The sequence below is a fragment of the Pipistrellus hanaki genome (genome assembly GCF_964339955.1).
Source record: "Pipistrellus hanaki genome assembly, chromosome: 4".
NCBI lineage: Eukaryota > Metazoa > Chordata > Mammalia > Chiroptera > Vespertilionidae > Pipistrellus > Pipistrellus hanaki.
This window is the reverse complement of record NC_140506.1, coordinates 22,456,055-22,468,556: the sequence shown is the minus strand read 5'-3', so window position 1 is coordinate 22,468,556 and position 12,502 is coordinate 22,456,055.

Below are 12,502 nucleotides of genomic sequence, written 5' to 3'. Positions count from 1 at the left end.
ATTGGCGATGGGGAATGTGGTGTGATGTGCTGTTCTTGTGTGGGATGGGGAGGACTAGAGAGAAAGGAAACAAGGGTCCCACGTCCCCGGAGGAGAGTGTTTCCAGCAGTGACAAATACTTCAGAGAAGGCGATGCAGCCAAGGAGTGTGAAGGGGCCATTGGAAAGTTGGCAGGGGGTTGGTGAGTCATGTAATCCCACAGGCTACAGAGAAACAGAGGCCAGAGAGGGGTGGGGAGAGGGCACACAGACGTCCTGGAAGATAATAGGTGTTTCCTGTAATAAAAAGTGACCTAAAAATTTTGTACACATATGCAATACTAGTTAGTGGAAAGTTCTTTTTCCCCCATTATTTAAATACAAGTCCAAGTAAAATATTTTCTGTGATTTATAGAATTCTTTTTTGAATAAAGATACTGCTCCATATATATATAAGAAATTTTAACATGGTATTACTCACTAATTTATATAAATGTTATGTTGCCTCAGTGTTCATATAAATAAAATCTATATTTTTAATTGCCACAATGAATCACAGATCCTGGGGAGAGGAATTATAATATGAATAATTTTTAAAATCAATAATTTCAACCCAATTTTATCTAATTTGTATTTTAGCATGTCAGCTGGTTTGAAGAGATGCATATATTAAGCATCTTAAAGTTTAGGTAGCAAAGGCTTACTTTTAAAAAGGCTTAGAAAATATCTTAGTTTAGAATTTAATAAAACATTTCTCTCCATTTAAAATTAACTAGAACTGGATGCCAATATTTTGGATGCCATTTGGTTAAGGACCAACTAGTAAAGCAGTTGTGTGATTTTTTTAACTGTCCCATCGTTTTTCTTAGGTCAAGTGTTAGAGGACTAGTAGGTTTTTATTAATCATTTGCCCAACCTCACCCGACCAAGTAGAGTGGTCCCAGGGTGACTGAGAGAAGAGGAGTGTGAGGGGCAAATGTGTCTACCTGTGGAAAGAGCTTTGTGGGGATGGGAGATGGGGGGGGGGGGGAGAAGAGCAAAGCCATGCTGACCCATCACATCACCCCACCCCACCCCAGCCCACCCCAGGTTCCCAGGGAGTGAGGATGTGCAGGAGGGGGCTGGCCACTCCTCCAGGCTGTGCTCCCTCCTGCTCCACATCGGAGCCTTGTGAGGATGCTGGGCGGGCCTGCCAGGCCTGGGTCCCCTGGAGCAGTAGGGGTGCTCTCTGGACCCCAGAGGCAGGGAGGCTTTGCAAGAGGGGGGTCTGCCAAGAGCTGACTCTGGCCCAGCCTGCTGCCCCATCCAGGGAGCTACCCAGCCCCGGAATCATTAGAAGCAGAGAAAACCCCAAGACAGTGTGTAGTGACAGCCCTGGCCCCCCTTCCCGGAGCGGTGGAAATGGCCCAGACGCTGCCTACCTTGTTTTTGGCTGCGGTCGGATATTTGGGTGTGAATCTCCAGCCCAGGAATCTGTGTGTCAGGATGCACAGCACCCGCCAGTCGGAGTCGTGCCTCTGCCGGAGAGCTGTGATCCTGACTAAATTTATCCTGACTTTCCCGCTGTGCCAGATCCATCTTGACTTTGAACTTTAAGAACAGCTCCTTGGGTTATGCAACTGCACCTCACGGATGTGAGCCGAAGGCAGTGACGGAAATCACGCACACGGACAGAAGGGCGTTCTTCCTGCTCCAGGCAGCTGATGTCTGGCTGCAGGCAGGGTAGGGGTGTGGGGGGCCCTCCCCCACTTCCAGCCTCTCTCTGAGGCAGGCCCTACACTAAGGGCTGTTCTTCTTCCCACATCCCCTCCACCCAAACAAAACTTACCCCTCTGGGGTCATTGCTTCAGGGCTCCACAGGGGCCGGGAGCAGGTTGATGGAAATGAATTGCAGGTAAGATGTGAGCTACATGAGAAAGCCAGGTGGTCAGAGTTCCATCCTGGCTGCTCATTTCACTCACCTGGGACACTCCTAACACATCGCAGCTGGGCCCATGCCCACAGATTAGGATTTGGTTGGGTGGAGTCTAGCCTGGATGCCAATATTTTAAAGCTCTCTTGGCTTTTTTGAGGTGGGGCCGGAGCTGAGCTCCACTGATGGGAGGCATTACTTCCCAGGCAACATTTGTGCATGCACAGAAGCCTCGGAGCCTTCACTGCTGAGCCTGCATTCTCTCCTCAGGATGCACAGTGCCCGCCAGTCCCAAACATTGGGTCTGCTAACCCCAGTGTCTCAAGATCTCGGTGTTTGAATGTTGTGGGACTCCAAACAGTGCTCGAGGCCACAAAAGCTGCCCCAAATGGCACAATGATTTTGGTTGTGTCATACCTACATCTACCAATAAGCCTACAGGGACATTGCTGAATCTTTGCTGAGCTCATTTAATCATCGTTTTTTATTTCCCTGGTCATTACACAGCCCCATGAATTTTCACATACTGAACACACCCCTGTAACTAACCACTTTCCAGAGCAAGACACAGAGCTTTCCATCCCCTGGAATTCCCCCTTGTACAGTAAGTCCCCAGAGCCATAGATGTTCATGGAACTGCAGGGAAACGATGGATAACGAAACCAGTTTTACCCTAGGCTAATTGACAGAAACCAGAGTGAAGTTCCTAGGGCATTTTATCAATTTAGAACAAAATGACATTGAACAAAACGATGTTATTTGAGGACGTGCTGTATTTTTTTAGACTGGCTTTGCCTGGTCTTGACCTTGACATAGATGGCGACCCACAGGTCCTTCTCTTTGCTATAAAGCTTCTTTCACTTAGCCAGGACTTTTAAATGTATCCATAGTGTTACAGACATCAACAGTTCATTCTTTTTCATCATTGTGTGCTACGGACAGAATGCTTGTATCCCCCCAATATTCATACGTTGAATCCTAATCTCCAATATGATGGCATCAGGAGGTGGGGCCTTTGGGAGATGATTAACTCAAAAGGGTGGAGTCCCCATGAAAGGGATCAGTGCCCTGAAATGGGGATGGAGAGACCAAGTTCTCTCTCTTCTCTCCACCTTTTCAGGACACAAAGAGAAGTTGGCCATCCACAAATCAGGAGGTGAGTCCTTACCAGACTCTGATCTGCTAGAGCCTTGATCTTGGACTTCAAGCCTCAGGAACTGTGAAAAATAAGTGTGTAAGCCACCCAGGCTGTGGTATTCCATCATAGCAGCCTGAACTAAGACACTGTCACATTTCGTTGTCTGAATATACCAGAATAGATTTATCCTTTCTCCTGATGTACACTTGAGTTGTTTCTAGTTTGGGGTATTTTAAATCTGCTGGGAAGATTTCCATATTTATCTCTAATTTTTAGCAAATAGCTTCTTAACTTGGATTTGCTTCATCAAACCTTTGAAATGCTGATCTGGACACTCAGGAGGAAGATTGTAAGGGAAATGGGCCCACAAGAAATCTGCTTTGTTTTGATGCAATGTGCACAATGAGTCATAATCACTGCATTTGGTTTTAATTGAGTCATTTGGTTTTAAAGATGTGCTTGGCCACTGCTGCGCTACCTAAAACATGGGCAGGTGGGGGTTGTATTGGGCAGCAGTAGCTGGCATCACTGTGGCTTGTCCCCAATCCTCCTGTCCTGGGATGGAGCCAAAAGGGATGGGTCAGATGGGATGGAAGCAGAGGCTACAATACATTGCCAAAACTTAAAAGCATCATGGAGGTGCATCCCACAGCACCCGAGGGCAACCATACACACTCTGAATTGTGTTTCCTGCTCAAGCTTGATATTGCCCCCTGGGGGGAAAAAATGACATGAGTGTTTACAGCTGATTTTAGGAAACTATAGTTAAGGCCAATGACTACATTTTCTAAAGTTTCTCTGGGTTTATAGCTGCACTGGGAAAAGTGGACTGGCCTTAACTCCAATTCACAACCACTTACTTCACACAAGAAATAGGTAAAAACTTTGTCAGATGCCAGAGAGGAGCTGTCTTACTATGCACCCCTAACTTCCCACTGCCTTCGTCACCAGCCATTGGTGCACCTGTTCCCCGGAGAGAAGGGAAGGAGCCCAGCATCATGCTGGTGGACGGCATGCTCTCTGCACTGGGGGGCAGGTGTAGGCAGCTGTGGGTACCTTGTGTGCCAACTCTGCCGTCTCCTGCCCTTTGTATGTGACCCAATTGGATTGAAATTATTTCTCCACTTCTATCTATCACACCTGGCTTGGTACAACTGACGCTGCCTTTTATAACCTGCCGATCATCTCAGCTGGATGTGATTTCCCCCACTTTTTCACTCCTAAAGCACATGACCATCATTCCTGTACCACACCAGTTACTGTCCTCAGGGGTGACAGCCTTCTCTCTGCTTCCTGGTGTGGCCACTGGAGGGCGGTATGCTCTAGTTGTTATGAGAGTGGGCGCTGGAGGCAGGTTTCCTCCGTGCAAACCCCTGCATCTGCTCTCAGTAACTGTATGGAGGGCAAGTTAATGCTCCCATCTGTAAAGTAGGGCAGATCTTAGCAACAACTTTGAGTTTTTAAGTATAAGTCCTTACATGTAAATTAATTAATATGACCAAAGCACTTAGAGCACACCAAGTACTCAATAACGGTAGCTGCTACTTTTATTATTAGTTTAATTGAATTAATAAAATGCAGCATTTAGTACATATTATCCTTTAAGTACATGTTATTATTATTATTATTTTTACTTGATTGTCAGCTCCTTGGTGATAGAGATTGCGTCTTGGCTAGGAGGTCGCTGAGAGCGTTTTTAGTGAAAGGGACTCCATCTGAGGCTGAGACAGCCCATGGTCTGAGGGTCTACAGGGGTGGGTGTGCTCACCTACAGGCCTGCCTATTTGGGGTTTCCTGGAAGAAATGCAAGACTCTGACCCCCATGGAATGAGACCTTGAGAAAGGAAGGGAGAGAGGATAGGGAGTCACAGTGGGACACAGATGGAAACTGGAAACTCAATGCAACTGATGCGATGCCCTGTGCTTGAACCGCCCTCTGAAGCTGGTGAGTAGAGGAAACGGAGCTTCCGGTTTCACCTTCCATGTGACCCATCACTGATGCTCAAAGTGTATCTGCTGGATAAATGAATGGGCATCTCAGGCTGCTAGGGGTTGGCCCTTTGCTGACTACTGCAAACCCAAATGAGCTTGTCCTGTTGCTTGCCCTCAGTAGAGGGTGGTCTCAGGCAGAAACCTGAGGGTAGTGGCAATGCCAGGCCAGACGGCAGAGCCTGGCTGTGAGCATGACACTCTGCCCGGAGGCAGCATCAGCCGCAGGACAGCTGTCCTGGTGCCAAGCAATTGAGTTTCCGCAGTGAGATGAACCAAGTTATGGAGAACAATGTGATTAGGAGAAAGACATCATTTGTCTTGCAATCCCAGGACATGATAGGCTTATGGGTCAGGACTTTTTAAACAAATAAATAATAAATCCTTAAAAAACAAATAAACTTACAAATGCTTATAAAATATTTATAAGATGCAGGGCCTTTTCATATGCAAGGATTTATTAACAATTTTTATTCCAGGAAGGGCTATTTTTGGAATTATTCTAAAGGATTAATTATTGTGACTTAATTATATATTTTTTTGGAGGGGGGCTTGCAAAAGGCTATTTGAATTTTAAAAAATAGAGAGAAAAAAACATCAATGATGAGAGAGAATCATTGATTGGCTGCCTCCTGCCCCACACTGGTCATTAAGTCCGCAACCCAGGCATATGCCCTGACCAGGAATCAAACGGTGACCTCCTGGTTCATAGGTCAATGCTGAATCACTAAGCAACTCCAGCTGGGCTGCATTTAATGAGATTTTAAAAAATGGAGACATAAAACATTACAAAAGTAATCATGGTTAGCACAGACAACATAATGGAAGGACAAGAGCTGGGGATCTGTCCGTTTGTGGATGGTTGTATGTCCACTCATCCTGAGATCAGATGATCTCAACAACAATCTAAGAACACACATCAGATAACCTGAAAACATTATTTATTTAATCCTCACCTAAGGGTATTTTTATTGATTTTGCGAGAGAGAGAGAGAGAGAGAGAGAGAGAGAGAGAGAGAGAGAGAGAGAGAGAAGAGAGAGAGAGAAACATTGATGTGAGAAACTTTGACCTCAGCTCGAACCCCCAACCTGGGTGTGTGCCTTGTTCAGAAATCAAACCTGCAACCTTTTTGGTGTATGGGGCAACACCCCAACCAACTGAGCCACACCAGCCAGGGCAAAGTGAAAAGATCTTAACATAAAATTGTACAATCTTAGTGTGTGAAGGGCTTTCAGATTACTTAGTCTGACACCAAGGATTACCCATGGGGAAACAGAGGCTCAGAAGAAACGATGCTAACAAGGTCTTATTGTTCTGATGACACAGATTTGTTCCCCCAACAGTCACTGTCTGGATACATTGAAAATTATAGGTATGGGCCAGGAAAAAGTCCTGAGAAATGAGGAATACTTGGAAGTGTGGAATAAATGGGAGCTTTGAGATATTTTATTTTTTAATTAACAACATTGAAACTGCTCAGCGGAGCCTTCCAAATGCTAAGCCAGAGACCAAAATCAGTCTTGACTGGTGCTTCTTAACACCCTCCCCGGGAACTCTTGGGGACGTAGGAACCTAGATTATTAATAAGTGATGGCATTGCCTCTGGCAAAAAGGGAGTGGCACTGGGGTGGGTAGTCAATTAATATCCTTACACACTAAGTTAAGAACACTAACTTTTCTTTTAAGCTGTGGGACTTTCAGATTCTTTCTTATGCCAATGTGCAGTGTTTCCCAAAGTCATTTAATCAGGGTGCCCTTTCCCAACTGTTATAGGGCAGTGCTCCACAGAATATAGATCAGGTGGTAAGAAGATGTCAGGAGTGGGACTGTACAGCTGTTAAATGAAAACGATCAAGTTGCATGTCATATACAGCAGAACATTGAATCAGCTTTGCAACAGCTCCTCCAGATACCAGACTATAGGTGAGGAAACCAAGGCACGGAAGTCCCTCAGGGCTCATCAATGGTGGCTGCCACTAAGTGGCGGTCAGGCTCAGCTCCAGAGCCCAAGCTGCTAAGTGCTGGTCTCTGTGGATGCCATGGGCTCCCAGGCCTGCCTCTCTGATTCTGGAGGTCAGAGTTTTCCTCACCTCCTGTCTCTGCATCTTCATTCTCTCCACTCTGGACATTGCAATTTCTCCAGTGACTCACACAGTAGCCACCTCATGCCAGTGCCTCTTTCTTTTGTTCCCAGTTAATACCTTCTCACCGTGTAGGTGTCAGCCGAAGGTCACTTCCTTGGGACACTTTTCCCTTTTCCATCAAAGTCAAGGTCTGTGCTCACCAGCATGCCACTTCTCTTAGAGCTCATACACTTCCCTCTACCGCAGGCGGGGGGCAGTGTACACACACGATGTCACAGGCAGGGGCTCAGCACAGCAAAGATAAGTCTCCCTGCTACTGGCTAGTTTCACATTTACGACAGTGCAGAAGATGCACTTGCTGGATGCTGGCTCTGTGTGTTAAATAGTTGACACATACTTCATGTTTACGATGTGTGTGGCCTTCCAGACTTATCTCTTCAAAATGGAGAACACACATATAAATGTACATTTCTCTGTTTTCAAATAACAAAGCTATGTCCCAAGGTACTAAATACAGAAGTGGCTTGGCTTGATCTTTGCACTTGGTGGTATTTTTAGATACATGTTTTGATTATCTGGCTTTTATATAGTCAGAAGAAAAACAAACACCAGCATCCTCTTATTAACACAGCTGACGAAATTTACTTCTATTAACAACTCTTAAAAGTGGCATTCTTATAGGATGAAAGGGTTGTCACTTATTGCTAGCTTTATTTGCTGCTATCCTATCTTTCTCTAAGGAGTGTCAAGTTAGTATTTTACCTGCTTCTCTGAGAAAACCAAAATAACCACATTGACCCCTACCTGCAGGGAGTGTGAGCCATATGAGCAAAGCAGAGTGACAAAGACAAACACGTTGCAGGTGCCAGATGTTATCTAAATGCTAAATTAGTAATTACTAGCATATGCCCTTCCCCCATTGTGAACTCTCTCTGGCAATAGTAATTTTAAGATGGGAGCTTTTCTTCATGGAGCATAGGGAAAGCTCAAAATTGAAATCGAGCTTACAAATGTTTTTATATTTGAAAAGGGTCTTTATAAATGGCAAGTTGTTTCGCTCACACATTGAAACCAGAACTATGAGGTTATCAAATGTCCACTTTGCGACTGTTGACACTTTTGTCTTCATTTTGCAATGATGGACTCCCTCATTGCTGGTCACTGACCAATTATCAGAACCTAATGGAAAGTGCATTGACGATGCATGCCTATTGGAGGAAAAGACCCAAGATTCCTGAAGAAAGGGATTCTAGACGAAAGGGATCCATCCTTGACCTTGGGCAGTGGATATGGGCATCTTATGAAACTCACTCCTGAAAAAGAACTTGTCTATACTCTTAGACTTGCCAGTCCTCAACATGTCTTGGATATTGGAAGCCTTCCCTCACCACTAAGCAGGTGAGCAGTGTGTGAATCCCCGACGCCGCTATGAGCAACAGCTCCATTTGGTCCCAACTCATTCACTCCTCTCTTGGCTGCAGGCCAAGCCCATGCCCACGTGTGTCCCTGGCACAAGGAGCTGAGATGAGGTCTTTCTGAGCCACTTCAGATGGTTTCTCCTGAGGACATGAACTGGGCACCACCCTTGGAGAAATGATGACTCCTTGGCTAGTCGATCCATTGTAACTGAGTGAGGACCTTACCAACAGAGTTTCTGTCTGATAGCAGGGTCAACTAAAGAACCTTGGGTTAGGCCTCAGGACTTCTGAGATAAACATTGGGCTCATTTAGGTATATAGGTATGTATCTATGTACACACACACTTTCTATATATATTTATGTATATAAATGAATATATACTAATATGTGTATATATGTATATATATGTTTGTGATATATGTATATATATACACATATATACACACATATATGTAAATGACCCTATTGAAAATTTGCAGATAGAACTCCTAAATGCAGAGAAATTATAAAATTAGCAATTTATTAAATTTTGAATGTTTAAAATTTATTTCAACTATTAAGTAAAAAAATTTATATGTTTTACTCTGCCATTCTAGGTCTTGATTAAAGGTTTAATAAAAAAATTGTAATTCTGTGCTTTGACCCAGGCTCAGGTGTGCTGGAGCCAGCTCCCGTTAGGTAGTTCACCAGAGCCACGGTGACTGCCTTCCCAACTCCATGCTCAGTAACAGCAAGTCAGTAGCTTGAACTCTGATATGGCAGCAGTATTTACACCACAGCAATCAGCAAAAGCTACAAACCAGGTCCTTCCCAACCCCAGGAGAGCTCTTTGTTAAACATTTACCAGCACACCACCACTTCTCACACTGTTACAGCCTGGAGGCTATGACTTCTCTATGTAAAACCTGGAAATCTCATTGAGGGAAATGGTGGTGATCATCAAGTGGTATTAGGAGCACCTGTGGCCGAAGGGGCCCTTCTAACGCATTGGACACCTTGTCTGAGATCCAGAGGAGGCTGCTGGCATAAACTCTCCTTCCCACAGGCCCAGCACTGCCGTGCCAATGCCGGGGACATTTGGAACATATATGTGTGTTATCTCATGTTTCCCAGCCCCCTTTCAGAGCCCGAATGGCAGTGTGAAAGCACCTGCTTTAGAACCTGATGAGAAAAGGAAATAGGAAAATATAGCCCTGTATGCTCCCTTGAGCATGTAACTTTCTATCTCATTCTGTGGCTGAGCTGCCGATGCAGGTACAAGCTATCTGATAAATAACATGGAGCTGACACCTCCTCTGGAGGCACACATCTGGGATGCTGGGCTGTCTCAGGAGTGCACTTACCAATGGGTATATAGACACTTCCCTTTCCTGACATCAGAATTCAGTAATACAAACAAATGAGAGTTCATTTGTTAAAGGAGGAAGTCACTAATGAGTCTTAAAAGGATTTTATAATGCACTCTTGACTGCATAACCATTGTTTGCAGGGTTTTTTTTTTTTTTTTTTTTTTTTTTTTTTACAGCTTTATTGAAGTAGAGTTTATGTAACACACACTTCATCACTGTAAGTATGTAAGTTCAGTGGTTTTTAGTAATGTACAGTTGGCAACCATCACCACAACCAGTTCACTTTTCATCACTCTAAAGTAGGGGTGTCGAACTCAATCAGAGAAGGGGCCAAAATCTAAAATCCAGCCTAAATCGCGGGCTGAATGGTTTACTGAACAGTCATAAACTGACAATGTCATAAACTGACAGCGGAGTGCAGTGATGACAGCGCGGTGCGGGCCACATTGCAAGGCCTGGCGGGCTGGATTTGGCCCGCGGGCCTTGTGTTTGACATATGTGCTCTAAAGCATTTCCTCCTGAGCTTTTGCAGTGATCCCCTGCTCCACTCCCAGCGACAGTCAGCTCCAGATCTTTTGGCTTCCCTGTTTTTGTTTTTGTTTTTTGTCTTTTCTAGACATTTCCACATAAGTGAAGTAATATACTATGTACTCTCTCATGTCTAGCTTTATTCACTTTGCATAATGGCTTGAGATTAACCCAGGTTGTTGCCTGTATCTTCATCTGTTTCTTTGGGCTGCTGAGTATAATTTCATTGCACCGATATACCCCTTTTTGCTAATTTGCGTACTGATGGGCATTTAGATGGTTTCCAGTCCAGGGGTATAAAGAATGCTGCTGCTGTGAACATTTGTGCAAAAGTCTTTGTGAGGACATGCGTTTTCAGTTAGGTACCTAGGAGTAGAATGACTGGGTATAAGTAGATGAGTATAATTTAATTTTAAAAGAAACTGTTAAACTGCTTTCCAAAGTAGCCACACCATTTTACACCCCCCAGCACTCCCTGTCTGAACTCCCAACCCCCCTCCCCGCAGGGATGAGGTTCCCAGTTCTCCGCATCCTTGCTTACACTGGTACTGTTATTCTTTTTTATTTAAGTCTCTCTCCTGGGGATACAGCAGCATCTCTCTCCAACTAGAATGGTTTCATTCCGGTGTCAGTGCTTTTCAGCCAAGGTCACCAGGAGTGCACTACTGGTTAACAAGTTGGATTCATTATTCATGATGGTGAAGGAGACTCTCTCCACAAGGAACAATGGGCAGCTCAGTGTGAGGATGCTCAAAAGAACTTGGTGTAGCATTTGGGCTTTGGCTGGTGATTTGGGGGAGGATGTAAGGAAGCAGGTGTTTGCCCTGGATTGGATAGTGTCACAAAGCAGCTAAGTTCTATGATTGGGGTCTCGTACATGTTATCTATGGGCAAGGCAGACTGGAGTGAGGACAAAGTTGTAATTGAAACAAGAGTCATTACTCATTTTGACTGAGAGTAAGGTATTCTGTGGGTGTCACACGGACCTCTTGTCTGCGCCTATACAAAATTATGCAGGGGGCTTGCTTGGTTTCACTTTCTTGCTCTCAGAGTAACCTCGTCTGAGTTACTATTCTGAGAGATTACGTCCGAAAGGAAAATGACATACTTTGATGTCAGGGGATGCTGTTAGTTTTTGTGTGTTTTTTCACCTGCCTACCTCCTCACTGAACCCATTGGTTAGTCATAGCCCTGACTCCATGTGTGTGCATGTATGTGTGTGTGTGTGTGTGTGTGTGTGTGTGTGTGTGTGTGTGTACATGAATGTCTACTAGTACAGGGGCTGCAAAAAGAAGGACTTGTTACATGTCTCATGTAAACTACCAGGAGACAAAACTTCACACCTCTCCCCATTCCACGGACATGTGATCACTCTTTTATGCCATCAGCTTTGGACATATGCAGTTTTCTTGTGTGTGTTCTCCACAAATCATGTTTTCTTACTCCCTCATCACCTGTTTACCCTCTTCTGTCCTGTTTTGCTGCCTCCCTCGTGGACTATGTCAACAGGAAGGAATGTTATGTGGTTTCAATGCATCTTTTTTTGTGGCACTGATTAGCTCCAAATGTGACTTAAAAATCATCTGTGATAGATGGTTACGTAAGATCGTGGCTCCCCAGTTCTTTTGGAAGCAACATAAAATGCCCAGAAACATATGAGAGTTCAACCAAGGCAATGAAGCCTGGGAGGGAATTGGAGATATACGAGGAGGCATCACTGGGAGGTGCTATTTCTCCACCAGGGCTAAGTGTGGCCCAGCCACCAGCCTCTTAGTTCTAGTTAATTTTTCTTCTCTCTGTTCATAAATGTGCTACATTGTTTATGCTCCACGAGGAATTATTGCAATGCTTGCCTGGTGGCTTATTACTGCCTGTTATTTTTCTTCTTCGTCATACCTTGCTTCAGATGTCTGAACCGATCTCTTTATCTCAGCAGTGGTACCTCGCTAATGTTATTCCTCCAGGAGTTTATTTTGAAGGAAGCTGCTTTCTCCTTATCTTTTTGTATTTATTTTTGTATTTATTAAAGTTATACAGCAGTTTATAACTGGTTAAGATTGCATTTTCTCATGGATAGTGGTATAAGTGGGGTTGAAATTCCTGG